General features: G+C 34.0%; 1 pseudogene; it reads left to right on the top strand.

The window, feature by feature from the left end:
* The first annotated feature begins 276 nt into the window (after positions 1 to 276).
* LOC143068170 (uncharacterized) lies at positions 277 to 2,157 on the top strand (annotated as a pseudogene).
* The last annotated feature ends 8,037 nt before the right edge of the window (positions 2,158 to 10,194 follow it).

Raw genomic sequence — 10,194 nt, 5'->3', positions numbered from 1 at the left:
TTTCCTGTGGTCATCTTTGTGAAACTTGTATTAGGTATAATAAGGAAATGAAAGCTCTAACATGTTAACAGTCAATGAACATAGCTATTCTAAGTCAAAGGACAATATTTTAAATGCTTCACATGAAGAAGACAATTCAATATTGCAACCGCATACTACTCATGCTACTACATTTAACTTAATATCATCAACACCCACCAAGCATGATTTTGTTGAGGCTTATTCAGCAAGAGATACTTGTACAGCTCACAAAAATGAATCATTTTTAGATGAAACATGCATAAGTCTGCCTCATGAGGATTCAATTGACAGGGATTATATAATCGATTCTGAAGAAAGTGAATGCGATTCAGTTGAACAAGTCATCTTAACGCCAGAACAGTTATATATTAAGGAAAACAAATATCTTGTTTTTGAAAGTGCTTTTGAGACTCTAGTTGAAATGTTAAAATGTAATTTATGTGCCAGGATGTCCAGTAGATCCAAATGACACCATAAAAGACTTAACTGGTAGTACAGTTCTCACATTAGTGGGTATTTGATAACTAAATGGAGTTCGCAGCCATTTGTCGGTAAAATGCCTGTAGGAAACTTACGGGTGAGTGCGGCGACCTTATTTTCTGGACACACTTTTACTCATTTATCGCAATTTTCAGAATTTTTAAACATGAAGTTCATACGGACGCCATCACGAGTTGGTTGACCGTTATGGAATAACCGTTTTACAAATGATATCGGATATGTTCCTTACGTCGTAACTACAATCCCCTTCCCTTTCATGAATGTGACCTACCAAATTAGACTATTTACCGGATTTGTAATCACATAAGCAACACGACGGGTGCCATATGTGGAGCAGGATCTGCTTACCCTTCCGGAGCACCTGAGATCACCCCTAGTTTTTGGTGGGGTTCGTGTTGTTTATTCTTTAGTTTTCTATGTTGTGTCATGTGTACTATTGTTTTTCTGTTTGTCTTTTTCATTTTTAGCCATGGCGTTGTCAGTTTGTTTTAGATTTATGAGTTTGACTGTCCCTTTGGTATCTTTCGTCCCTCTTTCATACCACATACAACATTCAAAAAGATTCAGAGAGATTGTTTAATGCCGGTCGTTAAACACACATGGTCGTTGCTTCAAAAAGCTGACCTAGATAAAATAAAACAGGGAACCAGTTTCCGCCTTGCTGGTGACGGGAGATGTGAGTCGCCTGGTTTCAGTGCCAAGTACTGTACGTACTCACTTCTTGACATTGAAACGCAACATATTGTTATGTTTGTAGTGGTAAAGGTTACAGAAACTGGTTCCTCCTCAAAAATGGAAATAGAAGGTTTTAGAACATGCATGACTTACTTATTAGATCAAAAATTCACAATTGATGTTTTGGCAACTGATCGCCATGTGCAAATTTGAAGCATTATGAAAAAGGTATTTTCAAATGTAGATCATCAATTTGATGTATGGCATTTATGCAAATCACTAAAGAAAAAGTAGACTGGCAAAGCTAAGTCAAAAGGTTGTAAAGACTTGAACATTTGGATTGAAGCCATTTGCAACCATTTATGGTGGTGCGCCAGTAACTGTGAGGGTGACAAAATCCTGCTGGAAGAGAGTTGTTTGTCAATTTGTGATGACATAGTCAACACACACACCTTTGAAGGAAAACTTTTTAAACAATGTGCTGACACTTTTATTCCAACAGATGTTGCTGCAAAGAAAAAATGGCTTGTAAGAGAATCAAAGGCAAACAGACACTTAAGGAAGTTGTTCTTGATAAGCGACTGAGAAAAGACACATGTCAATTAAGTGAGTTCTGTCATACTGGCAATTTAGAAGTATATCATAGCCTTATGTTAAAATATTGTCCAAAACGACAGGAATTTGATTATGATCAAATGGCGACAAGGACAACTTTAGCTGTTATTGATCCCAACTTAAATCCGAATTGGGACCACAAGATTAACAAAAATGGGGAGAAGGCATACAAGTTAGTGTGCCCTAAAGCCACTTGACAATGGGTTGTGAAACCAGTATTCAAAAACAAAACTTATCAATGGGTATATGCAATGATGGAAAATGTACTTGTGCAAAAAGACATACTTGTGCTTCGAGTACAAAAAAGGCAGAACGAGGGCAACTTTGCACCGAGGCCAGGTCCTCAAAAAAAAAAAAAACTTATTCAGAATTTTTTTTCGAGATTTGATAAAACTTCTAAGAAATTTTATTTCACCTTTTATTCGTTATTGAATTTTTGGCTACAATGATGTCATCATGTACATTGCATATTTCAAAATATACCTTTCAGGTAGCATGATCGTCTAAATTAAAATGCTGAGTTCTTTGATTTTAAACTCATCCATTGTTTTTATATGTACATTTTCAGGACGTACATGTATTATGGTATACTGTTGTCCGGTTGTCTGCCTGTCCGTGAACATGTCGGACATTAACTCAAAAACGCTTTAACCAATTTGCATAAAACTTTAGTTAATTGTTTATATCTATTGACGTGAGCTCCCTTTCATTTTTTTTTTATTAATTTTAGATTTTATATTTTCGAGTTATGGGGTTTAATTCATTAAAAAAAAGCCCGTGGATTTTCCAGTTTTAGGACATTAACTAAAAAATCATTTAACCAAATCTCATGAAACTTTGGTAAATAGTTTATATGTATTGGTGTTGGCTTTTTTTGTATTTTTATAAATCTAAAATTTTACGTTTTTGAGTTATTGGATTTTAATCATTAAAAAAAGGGGGGGGGTCCAGTTTTCAGACAATAACTGAAAAACGCTTTCAGCAAATCTCATTAAATTTTTGTGAATTGTTTATACATGTATCTATTGACGTAAGCTCCATTTCGATTTCACGGCACAGCTGTTTATTTTACCTGGGCAGGGTGAAAAAAGAATAATTATAAAGGGCAAAGACTTGACAACTCAATAATGTGTCCTGGTAGGATGATATGTTTGCACTTATAATATCTGACCCAGGTGATTACCCTCTTAAATTTATAAATTTCATAAACAAAAAATTGGAGTCTAGTACATGTAGAAGTTCTTTTGGTTTGTACTCCATTTTCAAGATTCACTGAACATTAAAATACATGTATGATAGTTTGGAATCACTACACTCTCAGGTAAACTTTTCATGCCCCGCCTACAATAGTAGAGGGCATTAATGATTATGATTATTTTCGGTCTGTGGGTCCGTTCGTCTGTCCTTATTATGTGGTCTGTGCAAAAATGTATTTTGCATGCCAAATTAGGGTCACTCTTTTGTATGGTTCACTGAACGTAGAAAGTGATAGTGCAAGTTTGGCATCATTGTCGTTATTGGTGCAGGACGTACTTAGTCCTTGTTAGATGGAGCTGTTTGTGTTACATGTGTACAATTCAATTTAATATTTGTTAGACTTGTCAAGTTGATGTTAAGTGGAGCCGGATTACCCTTCCGGAGCACCTGAGATCACCCCAAGTTTTTGCTAGGGTTCGTGTTGCTTAGTTTTTACTTTTCTATGTTGTGTCTTTTGTACTATTATTTGTGTGTTTGTATTTTTGTTTTTAAACATGGCGTTGTCAGTTTATTTTCGATTTATGCGTTTGACTGTCCCTCTGGTATCTGTCGCCCCTCTTTTGCTGTGTTATACTTACTGTTGAAAGAATAAGGTGTAGCTGCTACTACCAATTAGCAAGGTTGTCAATCTACAGAACAGATTAATAGCTTCGAAACTGAATACTGAACAATGAACAAATGCAATTTTAATCCTTTTGTTTTCAAATAATGCTATAAACTAGCATATCGCAAGTTGTTTGTTTGTGAAACTGATTTCAGTTGATAATAATGGCAAATAACAATTTTTTTTCAACTTACAGTATAATGGAAAAGGTGTCTAAAGAAAGCCACTTTGTTTCCTGAAGACTTATTTTTAACCATAACATTTACAGTATAGATAAAAATCTAGCTGACATTGGTGGTCTAGTACAAAGCACTATTCCTAAAAAAATTCAGCAGACAGTGATGGTCTAGTACATATAGTACAAAACACTATTCATATACAAATCGAGCTGACAGTGGTGGTCTAGTTCAAAGCACATTTCATACAAAAATATATCTGACAATGTAGTTCTAATACAAAGTACTAATCATATAAAAATCCAGCTCTCAGTGGTGGTCTAGTTCATTGCACTATGTTTTACTTGATGTTAAAAGTCCAGCGAAACGAGACAAATTGGCATTCCCATTCATCTTTTGGAAGGGGTATGTTTTTTTTGTATTTTTTTTTATAATTTCATATTTCTTGAATAAAAGTTTAATGAACAGGAGTATTTCCATTGATGATTTTGGGGGGAAATAAATTTGTCCTTGAGTTTTCCCAAAATCATTTCTGATCCTGAACATTCCCATCACCCACACATAAAATAAGAATGGCCAATGCCCTACGCCTCTCCACCAGAAACAAAGGGGGAAAACACATTTATAAATGAAGGTCACCGCACTGCATTAAATAATGATCAAAACATGTATCCAATAGTAAGCTGTAAGTAAAATGACTTGACCAAATGCGGAACAATTAAAAACCAGCTGAGGATATTCTAAAACTGAGTAAAACTAATGGACAAATTAAAGACAAATACTGCAGACAGCTACTAAAGTAATTTGATTTCAATACATTTCCTGAGTCCACGCTAATGACAACCAATGGGTGATAGGTCCACTGAGTTGACTGCATAGGTATATATAACATAAGTATTAATAATAAATATACTAAAATACACAAAATCTGGAAAACATTTTTTTAATGATGACAAAGGTAAGAAATAATAGTGTGTATGTTACACAAATAAGTCCATAACATCATTAATAGCCAACTTGAATCCGGTATAATCACCATCATCATCTAGGAAAGCATCTCTGATTTTTCTAACAACACAGGATGGAATAATCAACCACTCTATTACCCTTTCCGAGTCTTTCGCCTTTCAGCACCAGACATACAAATTGCCTGTAGGCAACTAAACGTGACTGTCTGAAATAGGATAAATACATATACAATGACTGATTTCTGTGAGATTTCATAGTTTGATATTGTGCATGGTAGACACACTATTGTTGGGTCAACCTTTTAAACTCCAGTTGTCTTGCATATACCAGCATGTTTTTTGTTGTTGTTTTTTTTGATAGTTGCAGGTTAGTGTCTCATTGAAATAAATATCGGCCTCTCAATTTTTCAAATTAATTATATAGAATATATTTTTGAAAATATAAATTTATTAAATATTATTCCCTACAGCATGTTTCAATATATTATGCTCTGTGTAAAATATTCAAAAAGGCTAAGAAGAAAAACTTTTCTCTGGGAAAAATGTCCAAGATTGTTCTAACGCTAATCTATTTTCTTACCCCCCCCCCCCCCCCCCCCGACTAGACTTCCGGTTTGCGTTTTTCTGGATTTTTTCTGTATACTTTGAACATACATATACTATGAATAATGTGTATTTGCTATCTGCTATCATTTTGAAGTTTACCTTCCACGGCGGTCACAGATCCAGATAACAATAATTGATATGAACTAAACGTTCATATAACTTTGTGAACAATTGATATGTTACACACCCTTGTGCATAAGCATAACATTTTACAGTCTCACACCTAAATGCTCTACTGATTAAGAAAGTTCGTTCATGGCTTCAAAAAATAAAATTTGCAAAACACATCATTTTCAAACGTATATTATAAAAAAAAAATACAGTGAAACCTGGCTAAACCGAATCCTGCATAGACCGAAAACCTTTATAAACCAAACATGTTCTTAGGCACCGTCATACCAACTGTATGCGTTGTGAACCTGATAAAACCGTACATCGGCCAATTCCGAACAAAATCTTAAGTCCCGAAGAGGTTCGGTTTAAACAGGTTTCACTTTATAATAATTCAAACAATTTATTGTTGCATGCTGAGTATAATCGCAGTTTATTGTTGTTACCTCTTACCCATTTATAAATTGTTGCATGCTGAGTATAATCGCAGTTTATTGTTGTTACCTCTTATTCATTTATCATATTAATGTGAATCCTACGGGTGTATGTATATCTTCTGTAAATAATACCAGTTATTATACCTCTGATGCATTGAATATTTATCATAATCTGTATTGCTTTATCATTGGGATATGAGTGACTTTGAAAATGAATAAAACATAAATTACATTGATCATCAGTCAGTACGCCTGATTTAATCTCTCAATGGTTTCATAGCACAATGTTTCATCAAAATTATTTTGATTTAGGAATCAACAATAACGACAATGTTTCATGTGTATCCCTCTGATATTTTTAAACACAGTCTTAAAACTGTCAATTTCCTTTTCATTGTTTAAGCACCACTGATCGTCAAACTATGGTCCACATAAAGGCTTATTGGATAACATACATGTACCTTCATAAATTGTTAAATATCAACGACTTGCATTTGATGATAAAAATAACACTTGTTTACATTTAAGCGGCTGATTTTCGAATCTGTTTTTTTATTTTTTAAATATTGTTATTTTTTATATTTGTCTCATTTTATTTTCGATGCCAGCAATTGTGTACTTCCTGTCAAATTTTCGATTTTAACATGGTCAATTAAAGGATGAAAGATGCGTTTAAATAATTACATGTATCCTGTCTTGGTATATTAACCTATTGTACCTAGCATGCAGCTTTCTCTTTATTTGTCTTATACTATGATCATGGTCCTTTTTGGTCGTTTGACTCTTGACGTGGCTTGGTATTTGTGCATCCAAATTTCGGGTTATTGGCTTCGATCGTTCCTGACCGATGCGGGTGGGTCCAGATTAAAATGCAGTTTTTATAGTAATATTTTTAATTTGTATAACCTTTTTTCGGGAAAATGTGTATATGTTATTATATTTTAACCTACTGTACTATTAACTACATAAACTTTTAGTGTGATGGTTTATTAGTACGTTTGTGTGGATTTTGTTAGTCAGTTGAGTTTTATATTGATGAACGTGAAAATGTATTGCCAAATATCTTACGACATCTTTATTCCCACTGCACATATTCCATGGAACAATATTTTCTTTTACCATTTGATATTTTGTTATTCGAAGAAAAGACTATTTATTTAAATTTCTGTTTAGCGAAATATATTAAGTCAGATGTGTAAAATATCCTTCATCAAGACGTAACATACTGTCGACAACGCGTTTTGTAACCGCTAAAGTTGAGGATACACTTTGAATAAAACCACAAAAAGAAAACGTACAGATTTGAAAAAAGGTAAAAATGTATATTAGGGCGCTTAGTGGACGACAATTTGAGTTTTTGGTGGTTGAGGGTGTTAAAAAAAACAGATTAAAATAGATAGTCAACTGTATACCTCCCCGTTTTTTTTTTACCCCGGAATACTAAATGGTTGTCCCAATTTAAGCTTCCGTTCTTGTCAAGTCACTTTTTTGGCAAACAAAATAAACATTATTCATGAAATGAGATTTATTACTATATATATTACAATAATTCGTATCTCTTAATCACAGTTGCAAATAAGAAATTTAACCAACAACAGAAAAACTATGTTTTTGTATCTGTTGAATTCTTTTGTGTTGATTCCGCCTTCAGACTCTGTACACGACTTGTGTTTATATTAGCAACAGCAACAAAGAACCCTTGCAGCCCACAAAGAATTGTAAACAGGAAGTCTAACCACTGCAACTCATAGATTGCAGAAATGATTCCGGTTGTCCAAAAAACTCCCGACAAGGCAACAGCTCTTAGGTAAATCTGCGCATCTTTGTATAAATTCAATTTGCGTATGTGTCTCAACTCCAATCGTAGCCTACAAATCTGGAAAATAATGTATGTCAGACAAACAAAATCTATCCCTACTGACAAAACCACGGGTCCCGAAAATAAAACTACATTTGAAGGATATCGATTTGGAAAGCACACGGCACCACCATATCCTAGTGACCAATTTTCTGGGCCAGTTAGATCAATTACAATTCCTGGCACAACAATCAGTAAAGGGATTAGAATTCCAATAACAGTCATATGGCGCCGTTTGTGTGCAAGGTCTCGTTTTGATATTTCTCGCCGAGATTTTATTGCTAAAAGGTTAGACATAATATAAACAACTGCAATCGACATGAATGCAAAAACAGTCAACCATAGAAAGTGGAGAGTTACGCCCACAACATAGCATAGCCTAGGAAGACTTGATGCTCCAATACCAAGTAAGAACAACAAGTTTGACAGTAAAAGTGATATGGACAGGTTCTCTAAATTTGAGCCTGGAATGCTTGCATAAAGATCTTTTTTCCTGTTAAAAACTATCAAAACGACTAATGAAATAATTGACACTGAGAAACAAATATACGTCATAATTTCTGAAACTGACCAATTTGAGGATGTCTTGTCATAATCTATTACATGAGTCATGTGACAACGAACATTATCTGCATCAATGTCAAATGATCCATCAGGCATGACATCCACAGTAACTTGTTCATCTATACAAAATTTGTCAATATTGGCGTCAGTGTTAATATCATTTTGTTCCAATTTAATTAAAAATAATGGATAAGGTTCAGCGGTCACAAACTTAATAGAATATAGTGAATAAAATTGAACTGGTTGATTTCCCGTACTTGCAATATCCTTTCTGTTTTCTACCTGAACAATTGACTCCGTCGCACTGCCTCTGATAATGATAGTTGTTTTCCGTTCATAAAATGAGTTTTCAATTAATTGTTTTTCATGATAGAATACCTTCTTCAGAACTTTCAAGGTTACGTCAACTTTAAGCATCGTTTTATTTTCGCTTGCTTTTATTACTAATTGTCCTGCAAATTGAGTAAAATTTGTGACGGAAAGTGGCAAAACTGATACAAGTCCTATTCTGATAAGCTCCTTTTCTGTATGGTTCTTTGTCGATATCACATAATATACCAGATGTTTATCGAAATTGAGATATGTTTCTAAATGTGCACACATGCCACTTCTCTCAACCTGGAAATATAATAAATTTAAAAAAAAAAATAACACACACATGTGTCTCCCCAATCTAGTTTTTGGTCCAACGGTCATGGAAGTATTATTATTTAGAGCAAACTTTAAATACAGGTTAATTCATACCTTCTTAGAGTCTGGACAATTTAGAGAGTGCCATGCCATATCATAAAGACACGTGCTTATTGTTAAAAACTGCATTACCATGTAAATGTGTTTTGGGTATCTGTGTCGTGAAGTTGATGTCAGATTGATGTATACCCCAGCAGAATTATTATAAAACATCCACCGTCTTTGTACGAAGCATGTTAACACATAAGTACAAATGGACGAAACAAGTGTTGTTGTATTGGCTCCATTTGTCAAACTCCGAAACAGTGGCTACATTGCCAAGCTACGTTGAAAGTGTAGCAAAGCAAATTCACCGCTGTTTCACAGTTTGTCCTTTTGTATATCTAGTAATGAAAGACAAAGTGATCGTATTTTAATCTTATATAGTAAGAACGGTATTGTAATGGAGGTTTATGTACCACAAGCTGGCGTATACCAGTATTTTTTGCAGCTTTCAAAAAATAAAAGCTATTTAGAACTTTCATTCATAAAGCTTCTTAAAATAAATTAAGTATGACGTCAGAAAGTAACTTAATCTTTTGATGTAAGAATATATTTTCACTTTATGACTATATCAGCAGTTTGTGTTTGTATATAGTGTTTGCATAGTGATATAAACAGTACCAATTTGTCTGCACCAGATGCCAATTTCTACAAGCAATGTCTATTCAGTGATGCTAGAGGTCAATATATATATTTGCTATAAACCAAAAAGGACAAAAAAGTATAGGCATGGTTTGGCCTCGAGCATCATCGAAAGGCGCATCTTTGTATCGTAAAATTGGTACCGATTAAGACCATCCACACTTTAGAACCTGATGGTCTTAACGAAAAAGACGAGAAAAGATACAGGAAAGATAAAGATTAATTTAATACACAGCATCGTCCTTTTTAACCTGTAACATTGGCAAATGGACGTTGCAAACTTCAACCACCAATTTTGTAAATAATCTTGATTTTCATCCAAATTATGTATTATTTACAAGGCAGCTTAATTCAAGTGCAACATGTTCATTGAGCTGCAATAGTTTCTTATATACATCCGATTCCACGCTTCATAAAGCTAGTTTGT

This window comes from Mytilus galloprovincialis, chromosome 1 (genome assembly GCF_965363235.1).
Source record: "Mytilus galloprovincialis chromosome 1, xbMytGall1.hap1.1, whole genome shotgun sequence".
Taxonomy (NCBI): domain Eukaryota; kingdom Metazoa; phylum Mollusca; class Bivalvia; order Mytilida; family Mytilidae; genus Mytilus; species Mytilus galloprovincialis.
The sequence above is the reverse complement of the archived record's forward strand: the minus strand, read 5'-3'. Positions and strand labels throughout refer to the sequence as shown.